We start from the raw sequence: 25377 nt of genomic DNA, 5'->3' as shown, positions 1-25377 counted from the left end.
CTGCGGGCAGGAACCAAGAGGTCTAAGGTATTCCTTCCCACCAGCCCAGGTGGTTGCTCTCCTTTCATGGTCACGGGATTGGTATATCCAGCAATCCATTGGCTACTGTCCATGAATCAATAAAGATATAGCAAGGTACATTTTGGAGGGTTTACTCAGGACAAGCACGCCTGATTCCAACTCTGTTCACTGGGAAGAGTTCTCTTTTTCGTGCAAAGTTTTAAACAGCTGTTTTCTGTGGCTGCACAGCTGCAGGGGCCAAGCACATTCCACTGGTCTTTAACTTGGCTGATCCATCTGTGAACCAGGCCCAGGCATCCTCAGAGACCTTGGTGGACTAGTGCCCCCAAGAAGCTGGAGGCGCTGGCCCAAACTTTCCCTCTGGGATTGCCGCATCTGGGGATGTCTGGCCACATTTTTATGCAACAATCTGACTCGTTTGATGCCTGGAGGCTCTAGTCAGCAGAGCAGTTAGTCACTGACTTTTATAGTTTCAAAGGCTTACTGGGACTAACTGGTCAGAGGGGGAGGGCAGGGTGGACAGCCCACAGGAAGGTGGTCAGAAGCACTCCTGCCTGTGTCAGCTCTTCCGTCAGTGCGGTGGTCTCTTCCCCATGTCCTGCACTACCTCACCCACACCACCGGCCTGGGCTGGGGCGCCTGGTGGGTCCCGCATGGGTACTGCTCCCCCTGGCCCTGTCTTCACTGTAGCGTTTTCCCCACAGGGCTTCTTACCATCAAGAGAAGTTCTACACACGCTTGAAACGCTGCGTGTCCCCACACCATTGAGGGTGCATGACCCGGGGTGAAATTGTGCCCGTGGGCCAAGGTCATTCTTGGAAGGGGACTCAGCACTGAGCTACCAGCAGTTAAAACCCTGGCAGCTTGAGGATTGACCACCTTGGTCCTGATGGGGGATTTGGGGAGGTACCCACAGGTCTACTCTGCACCCTAAAGTCATTGTGTTCACACTGCCACTACAGCTGAGACTCCAGTAGGCGGTCACACCATTCTGGGAAGCTGTCTGCTTCTAGGAGATATGGCATGTGGTAACATCAGGGAATTTCGTGATTTGGGCCTACTGCCCACATTTTTTGTCATAAATTAGTATCCCATGGCCAAATAATTTGTGAGACACCACTGTAATTGAATAAGCGTTTGTAAGTCTATGAACAGCAGTGTTAACAGAAGTGCTGTGGGCACGTAGGCAAATCCACACCCAGAATATGTTTGTGTTCCCTTGCCTTCATTCCCCACCACCATTTGCCTTTTACACTCACCAAACGGGAGGTAAATGCATATGCGGTAAAAATCATTAGTCCTGCCTCTTTCAAATCTTTATGGAACTCATTTCTGCACTGTTCCACAAGCACAGAATTCTTAGGTATTATCTTGGCTATAGGAGGCCTGTTCAAGGCAGGAATTTGGCCATTCTTACCATAATAGACCTATTCCTCTGGTAAGGGAAGGAAGGCTGGCAAAATAACCACACGGTGTGTCTGGGATCCCACTTGACCTTCTGTGAGATGGACTCTGGCCAACACTTATCCTCATACTGACCTCTAATCCTCTCTCCAAAGAATCACAGTATTCCAGGGATTAGGCCCAGATAAGCACCCGTATCTACAAATGTGGCTTTCAGGAAAATGAGCACAGACTGAGATTAAAGCACCTGATTCCTGATCCTCTCTTTTGCTAGGCGTATATCCTCTCTTTTGCTAGGCGTATATTGGGCAAAATCCTTAAACTCCCTGAGCCTGTTTGCTCATCCATAAATTAAAGCCAAAAATATTCTTCTGATTGTTTCTTGTTTGTGCTGATGTGATAAGATTACACACCAAGTGCTTTACACGCTGCCTAGAATACAGCCTAACATCCGTCAATACTATCGGCTTCTACTTCTTCTGGAAAATGTAAAGAAGAATAGAAATATGTATGACTATCAGTATTTTAATAGCTCACTTTATGCATTTTAATTATTTCTCATTTATTTCCAATTTTTGTTGTTTCTTAACAACATAGAATCTAGGGATAGAAATTTAGGACTAGGTCAATCATCAGGTTGAATGGATATTCTTATATGACAGACTGGATACTAAGGCCCAGAGAATCAGATGATTTGATCCTTATTTTCAAATAATTGAGCTGTAAGAGTTATCTTTTACTTCTTTTAAAAAATATCTTTGGGGCACCTGGGTGGCCCAGTCGGTTAAGCATCTGACTTTGGTTCATGTCATGATCTCACGGTCCGTGAGTTCCAGCCCCACATCGAGTTCTGTGCTGACAGCTGAGAGCTTGGAGCCTGCTTCGGATTCTGTATTTTCCTCTCTTCCTGCCTCTCTCTCTCAAAAATAAATAAACATTAAATAAGTTTTTTAAAATACCTTTTTACTTAACATCTAATCTGTACCCCTAGTCTAGGATTTAATTTGGAAAAGATTTTTTAAAGTCTTAAGACTGTAGAAAATGTGTGCTGTAACCATAGCTTGTAGGAATGTGAGTTGGTAAAGCATTTCTTTAGCTATTAAGACTAGCTAAAACACTGATTTCTGGACTCTACTCTTAGTTTACGATCCAGTAGAATTGGGGTGGAGCCAAATAATTTGCATTTCTGACAAGTTCCCAGATGATGCTGATCCTGATGCTGCTGGTCCACAGACCACACTTTGAGAACTACTGATGTAGAGTATTCTGGTAATATTTAATTAAAGCCAGAAAAATATTCATAAACTTTGACCCAGGATAAATGAAGATGAGCAGCCCATGTGCCAACACCTGCCTTGGATGCTCCCCATCTGACCCCAAGGGCCTGCCACAGCCCCTCCTAGTCACGCGGGGCAATCTCCTCCCCCCCCCCCCCCCCCCCCCCCCCCCAGGAAGCACAGTGGAGGCATGATTCAGTGGGCAGGGAGCAGCCCCAGGTTTTCAGGGTGCAGCTGAGGCAGCAGAGAGGAAAGGCATTTGGGATCACGCCCCAGCCCCTACTAAAGTGTTTCCCATTGCCCATATCAGCATCTAACATATCACAGATTTGACTGATTTGTCTCATTTATTGTCCGACTCCTTTGCCCCTCTTCAGAGCGTAAGTTCCCAGAGCAAGAATTTTTGTGTGTTTTGGGCAAGAGCAATGCATGGATCATAGCAGGTGCTCAATAAGTACTGTTCAATGAATGATCGTACACATGCATCTGAATGCTCATAGTACTATTTCTTTTATTTTAATTTTTTTAATGTTTATTCTTGAGAGAGAGAGAGAAAGAGAGGAAGGGGCAGAGAGAGAGGGAGACACAGAATCCAAAGCAGGCTCCAGGCTCTGATCTGTCAGCACAGAGCCTGACTTAGGGCTGGAACTCACAAATTGCGAGATCACTACCAGAGCCGAAGTCGGATGCTTAACTGAGTCATCCAGGCACCCCCATAATACTATGTCTATAAGGATCCACAAGAAAATGGCAGCAGACTTTCTGTGGGTAAGGGAAATGGGAAAAAGTGGAAGTGAGCATAATTTTCACTGACTCTGGTTCGCCTTTGAATTTTTGCTACCAATTGTTAGATACAACACAATAGTCCCCAAATAAAGTTGTTCATGCTGAGCGCTGTGTCACGAAACCAAGATTAGATGGACTGTCACCTCTCCCAGAAAGGAAATACTAAACCAGTCAGGAGTCACCCGGTCAGCACTAAACTGTCTGCCTGGGAGACCCCATCATCCCCTAAGGGAAAATAACCTTGCACTACCCAATCCACTTTTTTTTTTGCCTACTATGACTTTCATCCTTGTTCCTGCTCCCATCTGGCTATAGAAGTCTTTCATTTTTGGGGTACCTGGGGGCTTAGTTGGTTGAGCATTTGACTTCGGCTCAGGTCATGGTCTTGCAGTTTGTGAGTTCGAGCCCCATATCAGACCCATTGCTGCCCTCTTGGAGCCTGCTTAGATCCTCTGCCCACCCCCCCATCTCTGTCCCTCCCCCACTTGCGTGTTCTCTCTCTCTCTCAAAAATAAATAAAAATTAAAAAAAAAAGGCTTTCATTTTGTATAGCTCCTCGGAGCTTCTTTTCTACATGTTAGATTGAAGGCAGGTAGAGACTGCTCCTGGCTTTGTTCAGGAGAACATTTATAGTTTATTGTCTCTCTTTCTGAAATTCTTCTAACAGACCTCTTGTCTGGGTCTCCCGATTCTAGTTGATTTTTGCTCAAATAAACACTTAATTTTTAATGTGCCTCAGTTTATCTTTTAAAACTATATATTTTACATAGCTAACCAAAAATAAGTTAGATCCCTATTATTATTATTTTTTTAAGTAAACTCTGCACCCAATGTGGGGCTTGAACTCATGACCCTGAGATCAAGAGTTGCATGCTCTAACAACTGAGCCAGACGGGTGCCCCTAGATTCCTATTATTGATTAAGAAAATCAAGTTGTAAGAGAAATAGGCAAAATGGCGAAAACCACAAGGACCACATACACACTAGGTATGGTTAGATCAATGCGTGAGGCTGCGTGAGAATGCCCCAGACAGGCCTGAAGAAAAGCTCAGTGCTTACTGAGCATCCTGCCACATGGCCTGGACCTGAGGCCCCACCTCAACCCTTCCCTGAGCCTGGCCTTGCCCCAAACTAATCCGGATGGTTCCCAGAGGTCCCTCCTGGAAACCAGAAGTTTCTAGCCCTTCCCACCCACCCATCTTAGCTGCAAGTGTCAAGTAACAGCCAGTAGTTAATTGAGAAAAGAGAGATTGCCTGTGGCTGCTTCTGGAAGGAGAGAATATCTCTAAGTCCAATGAACTAAAGTCCAAATGTGAATGCAGGTGTGGAGAAAGGAGACAGAAAGAAATACTTAGAGAGAAAGGAGAGAAAGTTATGCACTAGGTCTCACATGATTGGTAAGCAGCCTGGGCTGGGGCACCGGAGTGAGGTTAAGGAATTAGAGGTCCCTGAGACCAAAGGAGGAAGCCCAGGTAGGATCACTAAGATCACTAGGTAGGATCTCTTGGAACTGGGAGATCCAGACAAGAGGTCTGTTAGAAGAATTTCGGAAAGAGAGACAATAAACTATAAATGTTCTCCTGAACAAAGCCAGGAGCAGTCTCTACCTGCCTTCTAGGTGACTGCTGACCTAATTATTTATTCAATAATATTTATCAGGGGGCGCCTGTGTGGCTCAGTCGGTAAAGCATCTGACTCTTGATTTCGGCTCAGGTCATGATCTCATAGGTTCATGGGATCGAGCCCTACGCTGGGCTCTACTAACAGTGCAGCCTGCTTGGGACTCTCTCTCTCTCTCTCTCTGTCTGCCCCTCCACTGCTCGTGCACTCTTTCTCAAAAATAAACAAATTAATTTAAAAAATTAAAAAATTATGAATTTAAATTTTAAATTTTAAAATAAATTACAAAAAATATTTATCATTGTACCAGACCCCATGTCAGAATATCATTTGATTTGACTAAATACAGAACACTTATATGACCTGAGACTGTCTTACTGGAGAACTATTAAGAGACCCTGATACCCAAGAAGACCAAGCCTTCCCTGGGAAAGTGTCAGAACAGCGGAACACCTCCTCGATGATGCCTTTTGCCCTTCACAGGTGCACAGACTCTAGGAGAGGAGCCCCTCTTTCCCCTCTGGATCTTTCTGTTGCCTCTGACCCCACAGCAGTGTTTGTACTTGCCCAGCAGAGGGCAGCCAGAGCCCGGCCCCCACTTTCCTAGCCACCTGCTTAGGAAACTGGACAGATGGGTACCTAGCCCCCTCACTGCCCACTGAGGCTTGGGCATGATGCCCATGAGCTGGCAGCAGCAGCCCCAGAGAAACAGGATGCACCAGGAAGCTGTACCAAAAGAAAAAAAAAAAAAAGGCTGTTTTCAATTCTAAGCTGTGTCTGTTCTGCCCGGCAGATGCTCGGCTCTGGCACTCTGCCACATTCACCCTCTCAAGGGTCCTGGGACGAAGGATCATTTCCTTCTCATCCCAGGGCAGGCTGCTTGCCCCGTTTCTACTCACTGTTCAAAATCTGTCTTTTTCTGAGGCGAGCTGGAAGAGACTTGGGAGCTGCTTGTCTGGGAGTTACCATTTTAAATAACTTCAAAGGCAGGCAGGGAGCCTACATGTGTCTCATGGACTCAGGATGAGGCCGGTGGGGGGTGACAGGGGCTGTGTGAACTGGAGACAGACCTGTGCCAGAGCGCCTAGGTTCACTGGGTTTCTCACTGAGAGGAACAGAAAACCTGGCCACTCGCTGAGCTGGGACGCGGCTGCCAGGTCTCCCTTTCCTCTTAAAAAAATATGAGAAACTGAGGTCCAGGAAGGGAAAAAGACTTGGGTGAGATAGGGCCCGATTCCCTTTCTCCCCATCCTGGTCCCTTCTGTGTTGTTTGCACCGTGGGGACACGTGGTAATATCAAGCTCAACAGTTGAGGATGACTTAGACTTCCAGCTCTGTCTGCCCTGCGGCTGCTTCATGTTGGATTACTTCATTTCCCTCCTGTGGCCACCATCTCCTGTTTGGAGAAAGTAGCCTCCCCCAGATACAGGGCCCTCCTTTTCCTCGCAGTGAGTCACAGCCTCTGAGCTGACTTGCGGAAAGCTTGACTCCAAGACAGAATCCTTCCCTCCCACTGCTTTTTCCAATGAATACCTCCAGCTGTGGCGCTCCACTTCCTCTGGCCACCTCCCTACTGCCGGGAACTTTTATTTACTCAGGTTTTTTTCCTCCTTGAAATGAGGTCCTATGGAGAAGTACCCAAGAGACTTTCAACCCTGATTCCCCCAATCTCCCTGAGCAGTAATGACTGGAAGCATAAAATGTTGTTTTCCCATATTGTGTGAAGCAGGGGACCGGGAGGGGCGCCTGGGTGGCTCAGTCGGTTAAGGGCCTGACTTCGGCTCGGGTCATGGTTTCACAGTGCATGAGTTCAAGCCCTGCACTGGGCTCTGTGCTGACAGCTCAGAGCCTGGAGTTTGCTTCTGATTTCTGTGTCTCCCTCTCTCTCTGCTCCTCCCCCGCTCACACTCTGTCTCTCAAAAATGAATAAACATTAGAAAACTTTTTTAAAATCCAGTCTTATACAATCGTATGCTCTACTCAGGCAAGCTGGCACTGTCACCCTGTCCAAGAGAATTGGCAGGTTTGGTGGGGATGCTGCGTTAGGGCTCAGTCTCCTGAGTCACAGGAATGGGGCTGTGGCCCCATTACCAGTCGTAAAGACACCTTTGGGTCCTGGGGCAAGTATTTGATAGAGGCAGTCATGTGAGGAGCACCAACATTCTCTCCCTGATAATCCAGGTGAGGAGCAGGAACGACCATCCCCTCTGTCAGGGAGCACCCCACTTGCAGCACCCCCCAAGCAGCTGTACAAAAGGTGACTACGGTCCTGAGAATGCCATCTCAAAAGAACAGTGTCTCAAGAGTATCATTTGGGGCGCCTGGGTGGCTCAGTCAGTTGGCGTTGACTTTGGCTCAGGTCATGATCTCAGTTTGTGAGTTCGAGCCCCGCCTCGGGCTCTGTGCTGACAGCTCAGAGCCTGGAGCCTGCTTCCGACTTCTGTGTCTCCCTCTCTCTCTGCCCCTCCCCTGCTCTCTCTCTCTCTCCCCCTCTCAATAATAAACATTAAAAAATGTTTTTTAATAAAAAGAATACCATTTGAGGGACGTCTGGGTGGCTCAGTCTGGTTAAGTGTCTGACCCTTGATTTTGGGTCAGGTCATGCATGGGCTTGCAGTTAGTGAGTTCGAGCCCTGCATTGGGCTCTGCACTGACAGTGCTGAGTCTGCTTGGGATTTGCTCTCTCTCTCTCTCTCTCCCCCCCCCCCCCCGTCTCTCTCTTTCTCTCAAATAAAACTTAAAAAAATAATATTGAGAGGAGGAAATAAGGGCATATACCTATGTATTCAAGGGAAACGTAGAGAAAAAGTAAAAAACACCAACTAGTGACATTAGTTAGCTGGAGGGCAGAGGATGGAACAGGTTGGAAAGGCCAGAGGGAACAAGGCCGATGACAGGTCTCTGAAATATCTTCTTGTTCTGACTTGGCTTTTGGAACCATTTTAATGTTTTCCATCTCAAAATAAATGAAAACAAAACTCACAAGGATGTGGAAAACGCTAAAACTGAATATACTTAGAAATAAGCAAATAAGAAATTTTGATTTCCTTTCGATTTCCTTTGATTCTACTAAAAATAATTAATCCCTTACAATGTGTTAAACATTTCCCTGCAATTCACTTAATCTCTGCAACATCTCTAAGTGGTAGGTACTATTACTCTCCTAGTTTTACAAGGGAGGAAGTCATGCTTCACTGGGATTCAGGGAGCTGCCAAGGTCCCAGGGACTTGAATTCAGATTTTGTATCAGATTTGTATGAGGTCTCAGTTCTGAGATCATATTATATACTCAGCTCTGTGCCAGGCACAGAAGTATGAGTTAGAGCCCCTGGGTTCCAAGAATCTACAACATTCGTGATAAACATTTAACACCACGAGGCTATAAAAATAGGGAAATGAATGAGTCCCTTATCATTCACAAAGATTTAAGGGCCATAAAGGTTTCAGGGATTCTGAGCATTCCTTGTGGGTTGGCTCCTTGGAGGATGTGTGTGGGATTTGAACCAAACCTCATAGGTAGGACTCAGGTAGGTGTGGAAAAGGGGCAAAGGAATTCCAGGCAACAGAACCCACCGGGGGCAGAGGTGCAGAAAGGGGCTTGGTGTGTGGCGAGCCAAGAAGACCAGCTTTTGCAGAAGAATGGACAACATAGACGGGCACATACATAACTTTCTTGGAGATCTGCTGGAGTTCAAAGTCAAGGTGAACATCAAGAGAGTAAGGTGTCCACAATGAGGTTGGGATGAGGTCGGTGAATACCCAGGCCCTAAACGTTAGTCCTTTTGTACATAGCTGCATATTGATATTTGATATCTGTCTCATCCCTTTCTGGTTACTGGGCTCAGAGAGATTACCGGAAAAGATAGACACTATATGCTGGATCTACAGATTAAAAACTCTTTTTGCATTAAGGGGAAATAAAATGCTAGCTCCTTTGGTTGCTTTTGCTCTTCTCCTCTGTGTCTACTTTCTCAGCGGAGATTTACAAGCAGAAAGAGGAGCCACTCCCTGTTCCTTGGCTGAGCTGAAAGTCAGACAGTAGCCTTGCAGATCTGTCTAAAGCCAACTTGCGGGCAGCCCCCAGGCTGTGCCAGGAGAGGTGTCGAGGGAAAGCACTTCTTCCCCTTCCTGTCCCCTCCCCAGCTGGAGGGTTTAGTGCTCAGCAGGGATAATGAGAGGAAATGAGAGGAGAAAGCAAGAGCAAGAAGAGGAGGAGGGAGGGAAGCAGGCTGAGTCTGGTGGGCAGACACCGATGCTGAGCTCTAGCTGGCCAGCGAAGCAGAAACAGGAAGAAAATCAAAATATGGACATTTTTATCAGACTATCGGTTGGTTAACTGCCTCCAGGGTCTTCATCAGCACCAATATTCAGATAAGCCTGAAAAATCCTTGAACAGTGGCTTTCAAATTGCTGCCCTCCGTACCCTTTTGAAACAACAGAACTAATCCCACGTCTCTCAGAGGATAAAGTCATCATCCAGCCCCTTCTGATCTTCTCATTGCTGTCTGTCACCATTGCCCCGTTCCCTTCCCTGCACCCACACCCAAGCCTGGGCGAGGGCCACACCAGCCCCTCTCGCTGCTCTGTGTTCACACCCTCCCCCAATCGGGAACACCACTTCCCTTCTCCTCCCCCAGAAGCCGCTCTTCAGGACCAGCCACACACCATCTCCTAGATGGGGCCCTGAGGCGAAGCGGTGGCTCCCTCCTCTGAACTGGGAGGGGGGGTGCACACCCTTCTGTCAGTGTGGTTTGCACATCCTGTCCTGGTGACATGTGTGTCTTCCCACCGCCGGGCTCAGAGCCTCTTAAGTGTGGGACCCAAGTCTTGCTTTTTTTCTTTACTAGAACAAGATACGGTTTTTGATAGTGTTCGTTTAATATTTGAGGAATGGATATTTCCCTTAAAACAATGTTTCATACACTTTTTAGCCACAGCTCTCGGTAGGAAATACTTTTCACACCATGACCCTGTTTACACAGACTCTCACACACACATACCTAACCGAAACAGAAGGTTCGAGAAATAATACTTACTATGTTGGATGCACTCTGATATTTTCTCTTTTATTTCTCTCTTTTTTTTAAGTGCTCATTGGGACCTCAGGTAGAAAGCCGCAGTCCTAAAGTATAAAGAGAAGCTGGTAAAGCTAAAAGGAGAAGAGCTTCCCTTCCAAACCAGGATCTGATTAGGATAAGCTGTAAACAAATGAGGGCCTCAGCCAGCTCTGATGTGCGGGCCATAAGGGTCTCAGCCGTATCATGAAGCAGAGGGCTAGGTGGGCTTTATTGACCATGTGATGGACCTCAGCTTGGGGCACCAACGGCCCTTGGCAGCTTTCCTGTTCAGTCCCTCCTAGCTTTCCTTCATTCCTGAACACGGCCATCCCCACCTTGCAAGAATTCCTCGCATTGCACTTGCTGCCCCAGCTGTATTTTGTGCATACCTCTGTGACTGCTGTTACCGCGCCAGACCGTATTGCAAGTCTTTTTGACGTGGCTGGCCGCTCAACTGAATTCCTGGAGGGAGCCTGGCCTGGGGAACCCTGTCAACAAGGGTTTGGTGCATTGAGAAGAGACGAATGTCTGCTCTCTCTTGGGGTCTGCAGGCACCCATCTCTTCCAGATTGTGGCCTGGGTCAGGGGGTGCCGTGGGCTGAGGAGGGAGAAGCAGGCCAGGGCAAGCCACTTTGGAGCAGGACGGGCAGGTACTGCCCAGAGGCAGGAAGCAGTGGCTGGGATTCAACAGGGAATTTACAAAACTCAGTTATCTCTTCACTTTGGATAGAAACCCCATAATTTAAGAAATGAAGACGATAAACCTGAGCTTCAGGGTGAACTTTGGCACTCGAAAGCAGGCTCCTGGGACTGCAGTTGCTAAAGAACTAATAATTAGAGGGGCGCCTGGGTGGCTCAGTCGGCTGAGCCTCCAATTTCATCTCAGGTCATGGTCTACAGTTCTTGAGTTCGAGCCCTGCATCAGCGCAAAGCCTGCTATGGATCCTCTGTCCCCTTTCTCTCTGCCCCTCCCCTGCTTGTGTGCGGGCTCTCTCTCTCTCTCTCTCTCAAAATAAACATTAAAAAAAAAAAACTAATTAAGTGGCAGGTGGCAACCAACTCAGGGCTGGGCATCGAGAGCCCAAAGGTGATGGAAGTCCCTCCCCCACTAGTTAATACAACCCTAGGGCCTTGGAGCTTCGGCCTCTTCTCTGCTGTGCCTCTCATCCTGAGCGAGTAAGCAGAATACAGGGAAGGAGGGTGGTGAATGTTGTGTCTCCCCAACCCTGTCATACCAACATGCTAATAGTCCTGGTGGAAAATTTTCTTGTAACTGTCGGAAATGACACAGATCATGAAACATCAATAGCACATAAATCACAACATGACATTGGGAAACATAAGTTATTGTTCTGCTTGTTCTACGATAGCTGTGACCACACTTTCACAAAGAAAGAAAAAACAAACATCGAGAGCTCTCTTCTGTAGAGACACCAACACCTCAGAAAGGAACCTGGAATCTGATTCCAGAACATTCCAGCCGGTCTCTGCTTGCATCAGGGCCCCATTCCCTTTGTGTCTTTGTTTCTTTCAACTTTATTGAATGCCTTCTAGCAGGATAGCATTGTGATGTCTACCACAAGGGAAGAAGTTTAACTTGTAAAAGGATTTGAGCAACTCTGTAGGTTAAAAACTAAACAAAGACAAATTCCTCTTACTATTTGCCTAGTTCTGCTTTCTGTTATGCACCCCAGCTGTAACCCACTGTGAGCATTATTTGTCACACGGGAAAGAGAACCTGGCCCTTATTCCCCGGAGCTTACCTCTTCCTCGTAACCAAGGTAAAGTGAGAAGCCTTGGCCTGCAGAGGACAAAGGTCAGAGCTCAGACCTTTATTCACAAGCCCTGTGGTCTTGGGAAGGGACTCCTGAACCCAGTTTCTTCTTATCTGTAGAATGTGGATAACTATACTGTTCCCCAAGCCTCTGTGAGGAGGGAAGGAGGGGGATATACGTGGCAACAGCTAACATTCATGAAGCTAATAATTTTTGAAGTTTTTCTTTAAGTTTACTTACTGGTTTAAGTTTATTTCAGAGAGAGAGAGAGCACAAGTGGGGGAGGGAGAGAGAGGAGAGAGGTAGAGACAGAATCCCAAGCAGGCTCTGTGCCATCAGCACAGAGCACGATGTGGGGCTCGAATCCACAAATCGCGAGATCATGACCTGAGCTGAGATCAAGAGTGAGATGCTTAACCAACTGAGCGACCCAGGTGCCCCTTATTTATTTATTTGAGAGAGAGAGAGAGAGAGAGAGAGGAGGGAGAGAGAGAGAGAGCTTGCATGCACAAACTGGGGAAGAGCAGAGAGAGGAGAGAGGGAATCCTAAGCAGACTCTGCACTGTCAGCGCAGAGCCCAACACGGAGCTCAAACCCACGAACCGCAAGATCATGACTGGAGCCAAAATCAAGAGTCAGACGCTTAACTGACTGAACCACCCAGGCACCCTGAAGCTGGTAACGTTGTGAGGTGACCATACAAGCACACTGGCTTCAGTGCACAGAAGGGAGATGGAGGTGATGAGTCAGACTGGGCAGAGTAGGGTTTTCCCTTTGTCAATCCGTGGAAAATAAAGCCGATGGTTAGAGGGCCCTGTCATGGAAAACCTCAGCCAGCTGGAACCGGCTGCATTTTGTTCTGCAGGCAGTGAGAGCAGGTGAAAGACTTCATAAAAGTAATGGTTTAGCTGATTCTTCTGGCCTAAAGTCTGCTTGGAAGTTGAGTGAGGCTGGAGGCTGGGTTAGGGGTGAGCAGCTGGACTTAGAAGGCTGAGAGAGGAAGGGGCAGCAGGTATGAGAGGCAAGCCCTAGGAGTTGTCAAAATGGGGTCTCTGCATGCTCCGGATGTTTCCTCCACTGCTTCTTTCTCCCAGTCTTTGCCCTCTGCTCCTGGTCCTTCTGTCACCACCCCTACCCCCACCCCTTATCAGCCCTGTGTCCTTCCACCACCTAAGGAGGCAGGCAAATGAGGCTCAGCAAATGCTTCAGATGATAAAGATGCTGCCCGGTGGGCCTCCCTGGGTACAGCTGGTCTGGTGGGCATTGATTGGGTCATGAGCAGGGAGGGCAGGCCTGCTTTTTCTTTAGTATGGGAGTGAGAAAAGCCGCTGCAGGTTAGACCTCACAGGAAGCTAGAGCCAAGTGACAGCACCTGACATCAAGTGCAGGACAGCTGGGTGGGTGAGAAGAGAGGTGACCCCCTAGGGCTGCTGGGGCCCGTTGCTCCTTCTACTCCAGGCCAAGGAAATCAGGTCACCCTGTTTGCTTGCCAGACACTGAGGGACCCACTGCTGCCGTTGGGGAATCAACCACAAAGTAGTCATGGAACGGAGCACCTGGGGGATCCGTCTGCTAGGCGCGGGACTTTGGTTCAGCTCATGATCTTGTGGTATGGAAGTTCGAGCCCCGCGTCAGGCTCTGTGCTGACAGCTCAGGGCCTGGAGCCTGCTTCAGATTCTGTGTCTCCATCTCTACCCCTCCACTGCTTGCATTCTCTCTCTCTCAAAAACAAATAAACATTAAAAAAGAAGTATTTGTAGAATGGGGTGCCTGGGGGCTCAGACTGTTAAATGTCTGACTCTTGATTTCCGCTCAGGTTCTGATCTCACGGTTGTGAGATCGAGCCCCACGTTCTGATCTCACGGTTGTGAGATCGAGCCCCATGTAGGGCTCTGTGCTGGGTGTGGAGACGCTTGGGATTCTCTCTCTCCCTCTTTCTTTGCCCCTCCCCCACTTGTGTGCATGTATGCGTGTTCTCTCTCTCAAAACAAACAAACAACAAACAAACAAACCAAAAAAGAAGTATTCATGGAAGAGTGGCCAGGACAAGGCACCTGGTTGAGGATCTCAAACTGGTGACCCACAGGTCTTTTTACCCTGCATATGGGTTTCTTTGGCCAACTCAGGCCCCTCCCACTCTCTTTTATGTTATACTCCCCCTTTTCTCCCTCTCTACCTCATATATTTGCCTTCTTAGTCTCCCCCTGAGCTTATGAATTTATCAACCCCATCCTAGAAGGCACAAAGAATACAAAGATGTTCTGGGAGCTTTGTATTGCTGGGAAAACAAGACAAATACACAGGCCAAGAGGCTGAGCCTGCCAGACCCAGTGTGTGGGGCAGACACCTGTATTTTGGAGTTGTGTCTACATAAGAGATCTTTTCCCACGGAGGTCATAAGAAAAGGGTGTGTAGAAGTCAGGGGCAACTTGTTGGAAGAGAGAGGTCTCAATGGAGATGAGATAGGGATGCTCCCCAGATGGGGACAGGCCAGGGGAGGTCAGCTGGAGAAGGTGCGCAGGCAGCACGGGACCTCTGAGGTGTTTGCACAGGGCAGTGATGATGAAGGCACAAGACGATCCAGGAAAGGTAATGTGGGTGGGAGCTGAACTGGGGAGTAATCTTGAAGATGTAAATACTGGCGCAGAGTGGGAGTTGAAGGATCCACAGGGTGCCAGGCTTCAAGCTTCAGAGCATCTTAGAGATGCTGCTCTAGTCACTGAGAGGGAAGTCACAAGAAGGCAGCTGCTTGGGTGGGGTGTGAGAAGCTGACAGAAATTTTGGTTTTAAATGTGTTACATTGATGAAAGAAATATGCAGCTGGCATTTAGGACCAGGAGATGGAGGTGGTGATTTAGGGCTGCAGTGGATTAGATGGGACTCCTGAGGGAGATGAGGTGGGGCAGGGTGGGGAGAGTGGCAGAAGAGAAACCAGAGAAGGAGACTAAAGTGGGATTGGAGAGTTGGAGAGTACACAGGTGTGGGCAGAGAAGACAAGCGAAGATCGAGGTCGTTAGTAATATCCGCAGTGGAGCTCAGGAAGAACAGAGCAGAAAAAGCCGGGAGGTTGAAGCTAGGAGGTGACAGGGATTTCTGCTGCTGTGGAGAAGGGGGGTGACCTATTTCAGGGTCAAGGAGACCTGGTGGAGAGGAAGGTAGCAGGTGTAAACCATTATGTCAAGGAGTATGTAGCAGATAGAAGTCACCGTAGGAGCAAAAGGAAATCCAGGAGACAGAGGTGACAGAGGTGGGGTGCCTGGGTAGCTCAGTTGGTTAGGCCTCTGATTCTTGATTTCGGCTTAGGTCATGATCTTGCGGTTTGTGAGTTCAAGCCCTGAGTCGGGCTCTGCACTGACAGGATGGAGCCTGCTCGGGACTTTCTCTCTCCCTCTCTCTCTGCCCCTCCCCCACTCATGCCTGTGCTCTTTCTCTCTCTGTCTCAAAATAAATAAGTAAACTTAAAAAAGAAAAAAGAAGAAGAAGGAAGGAGATAGAGGTGAGAACGGGTACTGAGTCCCTCAAGGGGAAAGGCTAGAATGAAGACAGGACCCAGGAGAGGTGGAGGAGGTTAGACAGAGATGCTCATCTTGGATTTTGCAACGTACTGCGTGTCCTTGTCCCTCAATCTTGTGCCAGGTCCTGGGACCCCTCCACTGTCCATGGTCCACATTCTTGTGGTTAGGCAGCAGACAGAAGTCGGTGGGGCCAGACTGGATACTCTCTAGGGATGGTGAGGGGTTCTTCCCTCGGGACTGGGACCCAAAGCACCAGCAGTTACCCTTTCCCCTTCTGCCATGGATTCCCTCTCTTTTCTCTAGCACAGGGCCCTGGCAGACCTCGTAGCTGGATGCCATCCCAGAGGGCTGTACAGAGTAGTGAAGCCTCTGGCCCCTGTTTTAGGTGCGTAGGCACCAGCAGGCAGACGGGAAGTGAAAGTGGGGTAACCACGAGGAAGAGGGGGCGAGGACTGGGTTAATCCATCAGAATTCTTGGCCGCAAGCTCCCAGCCAGCCTTTGCTGAAATGGTGAGTAACTACAGATTGAAAGCTTTTAGCGGCAAAGTCGTGTCCCTTCAGAGTCTGGTCACCTACGCCGAGCACAAAACAACCACCAAGCCAGCAGGCCCTGGTTGGAGGGTAGGAGCATCACAAAGCAAGGAGGTGGCTGTGGGGATGACCTCACCAGAAAAGCAAACACACACCCCGAGGGGAAGGAGGGGCTTGCTCCCTGCTGGGCTGTGGGGGGAACTGTTCTGGAGAGTGCAGGCTGGGAAGACAGACAGATCTCGGCTGGGAGGGATGGTGTGAAGGGACAAGAAGCCGATGCCCAAAGGAGGGGGGCTAAAGTGGAAGGGGGAAAAGCCCATTGCTGGGGCTGAATCGAAAGGTTTCATTCTGACTGAGCATTAAGAGGGAGGTTGTGTTGATGGTGATCTGGGGACGTGTCATCTGAAGGAGATTTAAAACATCCTGAGCCTTGAAACTGGCATGTTCTCTTATATGCTGGGTTGGGCATCTACCTGGTATAGTTTGGCAACATCATAGAAAATGAAGGCAGACAGCCTCTCCTCTGTTGTCCTGCCCGCTGCTCTCTTGCCTGTATCTGTATTCAATAAACTTCTATCTCCTTAAAAAAAAAAAAGAAAGAAAAAAAGAAACATTCACATAGCCTATGACTCAGCTTATTCTACCCACACTAAGACACACATATTAAAAGATATTAAAAGAGAGCACCTCGGTGGCTCAATTGGTTGAGCATCCGACTTAGTCTCAGGTCATGATCTCATGGTTTGTGAGTTCTAGCCTTGCATTGGGCTCTGCGCTGACAATGTGGAGCCTGCTTGGTCCTCTCTCTCTGCCCCTTCCCTGCTTTCTCTCTCTCTCAAAAAACAAATAAGTTGGGGCGCCTGGGTGGCTCAGTCGGTTAAGCGTCTGACTTCGGCTCAGGTCATGATCTCACAGTCTGTGAGTTCGAGCCCCATGTCGGGCTCTGCGCTGATAGCTCAGAGCCTGGAGCCTACTTCGGATTCTGTATCTCCCTCTCTCTCTGCCCCTCCCCTGTTCATGCTTTGTGTCTCTCTGTCTCAAAACTAAATAAACATTAAAAAATAAAAAAAAAAAAACAAGTTAATTAAAAAATAATAAATAAAAGATATTAAAAGAGCAAAATGACATGCAAAGGTATCTAAGACAATGTTAAGTGAAAAGAACAAGTTGTATAATGTGCATGGTAGTATTTTATTTGATTAAAGAAGAACAATGATGTATATTATATATTATAGAAAATATAAATATCTTACATGTTTGTGTGTATCACAAGGAATTAAAAAATTTTATTATTTTGAGAAAGACAGAGTGTGTGAGTAGGGAAGGGGCAGAGAGAGAGGGGACAGAGGATCTGAAGCAGGTTCTGTGCTGACAGCGACAACCCGATGCGGGGCTCGAACTCATGAACCATGAGATCATGACCTGGGCGGAAGCTGGACGTTTAACCACTGAGCCACCCAGGCACCCCAGGAATGTTTTTAAAAAAAATGACTTATTGAAGTATGACTGATCTACAAAAAGCTGTACATATTTAATGATCCAACTTTGATTCAGAAGGAACTGGTAATAGTAGTTATTTTGAGGGTTGATTAGAAAATTGGGGTCCTAAGAGGGGCACTTTTTAAAAAATGTTTTATTTATTTTTGAGAGAGAGAGAGAGAGAGAGAGAAAGTGCGCACACAACTGGGGGAGGGGCAGAGAGAGAAGGGGACAGAGGATCTGAAGCAGGTTCCATGATGAGAGCAGTGAGCCCAACGCAGGGCTCAAACTCATGAACCACGAGATCCTGACCTGAACTGAAGTCAGACACTCAACTGACTGAGCCGCCGGGTGCCCCCAGGAGGGGCACTTTTAACTTGATAGTCTTCTGTGTTAAAAAACAAAATTCAGGGGCACCTGCCATACAGAGCTCGCTTCGGATCCTCTGTTCCCCCTCTCTCTGCCCCCCTTCCCCAAATAAATAAACACAAAATAAATAAGTAAATAAATGAATAAATAAAAATGTTAAAAAACCCACAAAATTCATATCACCCCTCCCATAGTTGGGGTGCACCCTGGCTGGTTCAGTCAGAAGAGCATGCAATTCTTGATCTCTGATCTTGGGGTTGTGAGTTTGAGCCCCATATTGGGTGTAGAGATTACTAAAAAAATAAACTTAAAAAAATATTCACCTGGGGTGCCAGTGGCTCAGTCAGTTAAGCATCTGACTCTTGATTTCAGCTCAGGGTCATGATCTCACAGTTCGTGGTTCCATCCCAGCATCAGGCTCTGTACTGACAGTGTGGAGCCTGCTTGGGATTCTCTCTCTTCCTCTCTCTCTCTCTCTCTCTCTCTCTCTCTCTCTGCCCCTCCTCCACTTGTGCTCTCTTTCTCACTAAATAAACATTAAAAAATTCATCCAAATAAATGTAAAGATCAAACTGGCTTTGTTCAACAATTCATGAGTTGGGCTGCATCACATTTAGCAAATAGAAAGGAGCTCCAAGGAGCTGCACAAAATATAGTAAAGCCTTGGTTTGTGAATATAAATCGTTCCAGAAATATGCTTGTAATCTAAAGCACTTGTATGTCAGAGGGAATGTCAAGAACCATTGGCTCAGTTGTGTTCATGTGACGTTCCGCATCACGAACTGCAAGACATTGCTCATTATCAAGTTAAAATTTATTAGAAATTTTGCTTGTGTGGAACACTTGCAGAACAAGTTACTCTCAATCCAAGGTTTTACTATAGAAGGATTTTATAGGCAGAAACAGGGTGGAAGGATTGTGTTGGGGTGAGGGTGTGTGGAACAATTAGCAAAAGAAAAGAAAGGATATTGTGAAGCAAGGTCATCTTCCCTTGGGGTAAGAGCAAGGGTCTTATTAGGTGGATTACCTCATCTTCCTTTGGGGGATAGAGAGGGCCCATGTGACAGATGACCTCATTGGCGCTTACCAGAAAATTCCTGACTAACTGGTTAAGACTACATTTCTGGGGAAAGTTATAAATGCCATTAGGTTAAGGATTAAGCCCCAGTTTGGTGACTTGGCCTAGCATAAGTGACTCCATTTTGGGCGTGGATTTTCTTTTTTTAGTATCTGCATGGTGTGTTTTTTGTTTGTTTTTGTTTTTGTTTTTGCATGGTGTGGTTTTTAATAGGAGCGCCTATTGTTCAGCTTGATAGTTTCAGTGACCACAATTTATGAACTAGTCAGAACATAAGGCTGACAAATATGAATTTTTATGGGGACAATGGAATAAAATATTTTCTAATTGAGGTCATCCTAGAAAGTGAAGTAACTTTTTCTTCTCTCCCTTATCTGCCTGAAAGCCTCACTCCTGTAAACAGCTTCTCTGGTTTAAATCTAGAGGGAAGAACATTGGCCTTTGAGTTATTCATTCATTGAATGCCTGCCAGGGCCCACCTTGCCATGTTCCAGCCCTACTCTCCTACTTACTATCTGGCTGTGGGCTCTCGGTCTTTCGTATCCCTGTAAGATAGGGTAATGATACTTGCTCTGCCTATGAACCCTCCTAAAAGCAAAGCTGAACTAAAATAAAAATGGCTGCACTAATGCTTCAGCGAAGCTTGATTTTAAAGTAAACCTTCTCTCTTCCGAAAACCTCCCTCCTCCCTTCTGAGCCTTTTCTTTCAGGAATCTGGTAACATCCTGAAAATCTGACTAAGGAGCCTGGGCAGCGCATGCACCATTCCTGTGAAAACTGGCTAGATCCTATATTACCCTGTAACTCCCACGCCCCCACTTCTCCCCCCCCCCCCGCCCACCCTTCCTCAGGGCAGGCTTGCAGTCTTTGAAGGCCAGAGCTGCTGCCTGCAAAGCAATAAAGATATTATCCTTCCTCTTTGTTCCAAACTCCATCTTTGCTGCGAAGCACAGAAGTTGGTTTTCACCAACACCTATACACAGATATAAAGATGAAATGAAACAATGCTTTTGAAGGTATCTGGAACCAGGAGGGTAAGGGCCCTACATACAAATTTGAAGTTTTTATAAATCATGGTTGGGCATTATCCAAGGTCACAGGTAAAAAATTAAATTCCCACCACAAGAGACTCTCAATGGTAGAGAACAAACTGAGGGTTTATGGAGGGAGATGGGTGGGGGATGGGCTAGATGGTTGATGGTGTTACGAAGGGCACCCGTTGTGATGAGCACTGGGTTTTGTAGGTAATGATAAATCACTGAGTTCTACTTCTGAGACCAATATTGCTCTGTATATTAACTAACTAAAAAAACAAACAAAAAAAAATGTTTGATTCCCAGGGCATCTGGCTGGCTCAGTTTGGGGACTGTGCAACTCCTGATCTCAGAGTTGTGAGTTTGAGCCCCACGTTAACTGTACAGATCACTTAAAAGTAAAATCTTAAAAAAATCTTAAAAATCTCCCCCGCAAAAAAGTTCAATTCCCCCCAGGAGAGTTCAATTTCCTGCAGTTAGTATCCAAAATATAAAAACTTATACAACTCAATACCAAAAAAACCAAATAATCCAATTAAAAAAGGGCAAAAGACATGAACAGACATTTCTCCAAATAAGACACACAGATGGCCAACAGACACATGAAAAGATGCTCCATGTCACTCATCATCAGGGAAATACAAATTAAAACCACAATGAGATATCACCTCACACCTGTCAGAATGGCTAAAATAAAAAACACAAGAAACAACAAGTGTTGGCAAAGATGTGGAGAAAAAGGAACCTTGTGCACTGTGGGTGGGAATGCAAACTGGTGTCAGCACAGAGCCCAATCTGGGACTTGAACCCACGAACCATCAGATCATGACCTGAGCTACAGCTGGACACTTAACCAACTGAGCCACCCAGGTGCCCCACAAGACAGTATTTTTTTTTTTAATGTTGATTTATTTATTTTGAGAGAGAGAGAGAGAGAGAGAGAGAGAGATGAACTGGGGAGGGGGCTAGGGAGAATCCCAAGTAGTTCAGATCATGAGATTATGACCTGGGCTGAAATCAAGAGCCGAACACTTAACCAACTGAGCCGGCCAGGTGCCCCACTCTTAACTATAGAGAACAAACTGGTGGTTACTAGAGGGGAGGTGGGTGGGGATTGGGTGAAACAGCTGAAGGGGATTAAGAGTACCCTTATTATGATGAGCACTGAGTGATGTATAGAATTGTTGGACTGCTATATTGTACACCTGACACTAATATAACACTGTATGTTAATTATACTGGAAATAAAAAAAAAAAAACATGGAAAAAAAAAAGTTCAGTTCCCTGCAGATGGCAAGTATGGAATAAATTAAATGGACAGTCCCGAAATGGATGTATTTTGGGGTAACAGGAAATTGCCCTCAGGAAATAAAGTCACTTTTGGAAAATGGGAAAGAATCTGTGCATAATAGATGAGACCATCAACTCCAGAAGCATTTCATCCTAAAAGACAGCAAATGTTGTGTGTTGGAAATTTGGAGACACCCAAATCCAATTAGTATCCAAATGTATTGCGTGCTTGCTAAATGCAGGGTGCCATGCAAACACTTTAGTTATTTGATCCCCATAACAACCCTATTATCTCTACTTTACAGAGGAGAAACGTGAGGCACAGAGAAGTGAAGTGATTTGCCCAAGGTCATCGCAGGGAAATGGTAGAGCCAGGATTCTAATTTCAGATAGTCTGACCTCAGAGCCTGTGTGCTGAACGGACTGCTCAGCTGAAGCGGTAGGAGCGCATGCTCAGGAAAGTAGGACTTAATATAGAAAAAAGGGGTGGCCTTTGAATATCCAACTGAAAAAGAATGTGTTAACATACTGTTTCTAAACTTACCAGGTAACAAGAATCATTATTCTTCCCGTAATTGCTTCTCAAGCTGTAATGTACATATGAATCACATGGTGACCTTGTTAAAATGCAGATTCTGATTCAGTAGGTCTGGGTGGGGCCTGAGACCATGCATCTTCCCCTTTGCTCCTAGTCTGCAGACCACACTTTAAGGAGCCAGGCTCTGGGCAGAGGGCAAGAAGGTGCCCATCATTAGAAAAGGATTTGCCCACTGAAAATGAAGAAACTGGGTTCTGCTCAGAACCTCAGTGTCCCATGAAGCCGCTTCCAACAGCTAAAGTCCCACTTTGAGGCTCCAAACACCTGAATTTCTGGGCCTGCCCAGGCTCTGATCTCTCCCCCAAGTCAGACAGCTTTTTCCTTCAGCTTTACCCATGGGGCCCTGTGGAGTTCTTGGAGAGCTTTCTCTTGCTGAAGCAATCAGAAGACTGAGGGGGCTCTGGGCCAGCTGAGCAGGGAGCCTATGGAGAGCAGGAGGCTATGCCGTGTGGGGTAGACTCTGGGATGAGTGGCCTGGCACTCTCTTGTACTCTGGAAATGTTTGGTGAGAGAATGAACGATAATAAGGGTGTACTGGAAAATAAACCATGAGAGTACAGTAGTGGGAGGTGTGCATGGTGGGGGCGGGGGGGGGGTGGGGAGTAGAAGGTTGACTTTGCTTCCTTGGCTGTTACGTTCATGGCCGGGCCTCAGCATGAAGTTCTAGATCTAAGGAGTTTGTGTTTCGTGAAGGCATGGGCTGGTCAAGCTTGCTGATCTGCCAGATCTATAGCAGACTGTTGAGTGAATGAATAAATGAAGAGCTAGGGGGAGCAATGCAGTGCCTAAAGCCCTTTCCCTCTACCTTGTCCTTGGGATGGCTGTGTGAATGACTCACGTCCTGCTGCCCACTCACTTTCTTAGCCTAAAACCACATGTCCTGGGGTGTGGTGGCAGTGAGCTGACCTTCCCCTCCCAACCCTCCCTGTCTGCCACAGGATCTTCATTGTACACAGTTCCTAAGTTTCCAGCAAGTTGCCCTTCCTCCTTGCTTCCTGGGTAAGAGCTGAGAAATGTGGGCCTTGGAGAAAATGGGAGACCCAGTTTAGGTCTCCAGAGAGGTCTTTCTGAACAAGTGTTCAAAAACACCGGGCTGTCCTGAAGCTGGCTCAAGGGAAAACCAGAGACTTCAGGACCATTTAAACTCTAGGAACTGTCCTTCTGCTCCCTGTCTGGGTCCTAAGCCACATCACGCCCAAACATGTGAACTTAAAACCAAAGGAAAGAGACCAGGCGATGAGCAGTCAGGGAGGAACCACATAAAGTGTGGAGTGGGTGGCCCTGTCCCCCACTCCTTGGGTGGGCAGAGGAATGGACTGACCCATTTGCCTGATGCAACCAAAATCCAGCTCCTTATTGCTATGGGACACTGGCCTGAGACCAGTCTCAACCAGTGTCTCCACATCAGAGCTTGGCTTTCTGGGTGCTTGAAAACACCCTCCCTAAACATTCCCTCTTTGTCTGGAACTTTTCCTGGACCTGGTGAGGGCAGAGCTGTGGATACTGGGTGCCCAGTCCTATTTGATGGGAAGTGAGGAAATGTTTGAAGGCAGAGGCCAGCCACATCCACAGCAGGTAGGAAAGTGGAGGTGGTGATGGTGATGTGTGGTTCTTATTATTTTTATTAATTAATTCTGAACCTATTGCCGATAGGAATTGACTACAGGTGTGTGGAAGACAGACTTCCTTTCTTGAGAAGTCTCAAGAGAACAGAGTTTTCAGTAACTCTGAGACATGGTCAGGCTACTTTATCAACTTTATTTTTGGAGAGACCATGTGCCCCTGACTTCCTGCCTCTTCTTGTGCTGGAGAAACTGGGGACAATCTTGGAGTCAGCTCTCCTAGATGTGCCCTTTCTATTCCAACAGGGTTTGAGGAAGCTTAACATGCTGGCTGTAAAAGCAACAGAGTTAATAAAAATAAGAAAGAAAGAAGGGGGGAAGTAAATGTGTTAAGTGCAAACAACCAACAGTTAACACCCTAGGGCATCATAGTTGCCTCTGCACTTACTGATAGCCGGAGAAAAGGCACCTACGGACTTGAAGTTTGTTAAGTGCTTCGCTCTTTTAACTGTTGCTTCATTCTCTGGGCCTCAGTTTCTTAGTCTGCAAAACAAGGTGCATCAACCTAAAGTTTATTGAGAGTGTTGCATGATATGATACACACAGAGCACCTGAAACAGTGCTTGGCAAGTTGTAAACCATCCGTCGCAATCACAGTAATTCCTACCTCATTCATGTGTAAGCATAACCAAGTGGGAGTTGTGGGTAGAGCGGAGGCAGTTTCCATTTATTCAAAGGCTCCTGCCTTCTCTTCCCTGCTCCATCCAAATCCTAATGGACAGCCTCTGAAATTGCCTTTGAACCTGGTCTTGTTCCACAATGTTCCCATTCCACTGCAGTTCGTCCCCTCCAAGCAGACTATTTCCGGGATGCTTACTTCATGCTCATTGAACAATGACCTCAGAAGCATTTCCTTGACTGCAAGTCTCTCGGGCTCTGAAAGTGCAGAAGTGGTGTTGCGTCCTCCTCTTGTCCCACTTCTGCAGGCCTGCAGGGGGTGGTGGGTCTGCTTTCCCAGATCTCAAAAGCTTAGCCTCCACCAAGTGAGTGAGAGATGGAAACACCTCCAAGAAAACTCCAAACCTGCAGTGCCCAGGTTGGTGTTTAGCAGCATGTGGTAGGTTGTATTGCTTTGTGCTCTTTGAGGATGAGGATGGGTGGGGGACCCTTGGGTTTGTGAGCTTAGTGGGAGTAACTCTGATCTACCAAAGATCCTGTGGGCAGTCAGGGCCGGGGCCAGGCCCAGGCCTCCCACCACCAGGCCAGTGAGCCCACGATGTGTCCTCTGCTACACACTGCTCCTCCCCCTGTGGCAGAAGGTCCCAGGTTTTTGTGGCCCCTCATTTTCTTTTGAGCAGTGGGAGAAGTGTGAAAAAGCTTGGCCCAGATGGCAGCTCTGACACCTCTCTCTCTCACACACACACACACACACACACACACACACACACACACCCCAGGCCTTCAGCTAGTTTAAGAAGAACATGAATGCCGAGAGAGGACCATCCATGTGCGAAAACTTTAGAAGGGCTCTACATAACTTGAGGCCTCATAATGGCCCTGTAACAGTAGGGACTCTCAACATCTCCCCTTTACAGATGACAAAGGCAGAGAATTAATTTGCCTATGGTCACAGGACTAGTGAAGAGCAGAGCAAATAGTATGGCTTTACGGTCTGTTTAACCACTAGACCAAATGCTCTCTGCCCTCTTTCCCACGTCCAGCGATAAGGTCAGAACCAGTGCCATTTGTGTGTCAACTGGCGGTCCTCTTACCTCCTCTTTCCATTATCAAGGCACTGTAACTTCTCTCATAGGCAGAGCCTTACCTCTTCTCCCCTATGGGAGGATGAAGATTATCAGGACCAAGACAAGTCCAGGTCTCTAAGGGCCGTACTCCACTGATGCTCTCTCCCCTGATGAGGTGGCCAGGACCCACCCTAATCTCCCATCTCTCTCTTCTTACAGTCTGGTTGGCAGAGGCG

The 25377-nt window shown here is 47.2% G+C and overlaps 2 long non-coding RNA genes across 2 annotated transcripts in view; both read right to left on the bottom strand.

Moving 5' to 3' along the window:
* The window catches only part of LOC115510843, a 15961-nt gene extending 5777 nt beyond the window's left edge, over positions 1-10184 (bottom strand). The window contains exon 1 of the long non-coding RNA XR_003967854.1: positions 10145-10184. This is a non-coding gene — a long non-coding RNA (uncharacterized LOC115510843). The remainder of the gene's footprint in view (positions 1-10144) is intronic.
* LOC115510845 lies at positions 10185-25377 on the bottom strand. Its single transcript, XR_003967857.1, has 3 exons — positions 25222-25377; positions 23845-23939; positions 10185-10230 (listed from the first exon to the last, which is right to left on the bottom strand). It is a non-coding gene; the product is annotated as an uncharacterized LOC115510845 (long non-coding RNA).

Source organism: Lynx canadensis, chromosome A3 (assembly GCF_007474595.2).
Source record: "Lynx canadensis isolate LIC74 chromosome A3, mLynCan4.pri.v2, whole genome shotgun sequence".
Taxonomy (NCBI): domain Eukaryota; kingdom Metazoa; phylum Chordata; class Mammalia; order Carnivora; family Felidae; genus Lynx; species Lynx canadensis.
This window is presented reverse-complemented; position numbering and strand designations above follow the sequence as displayed.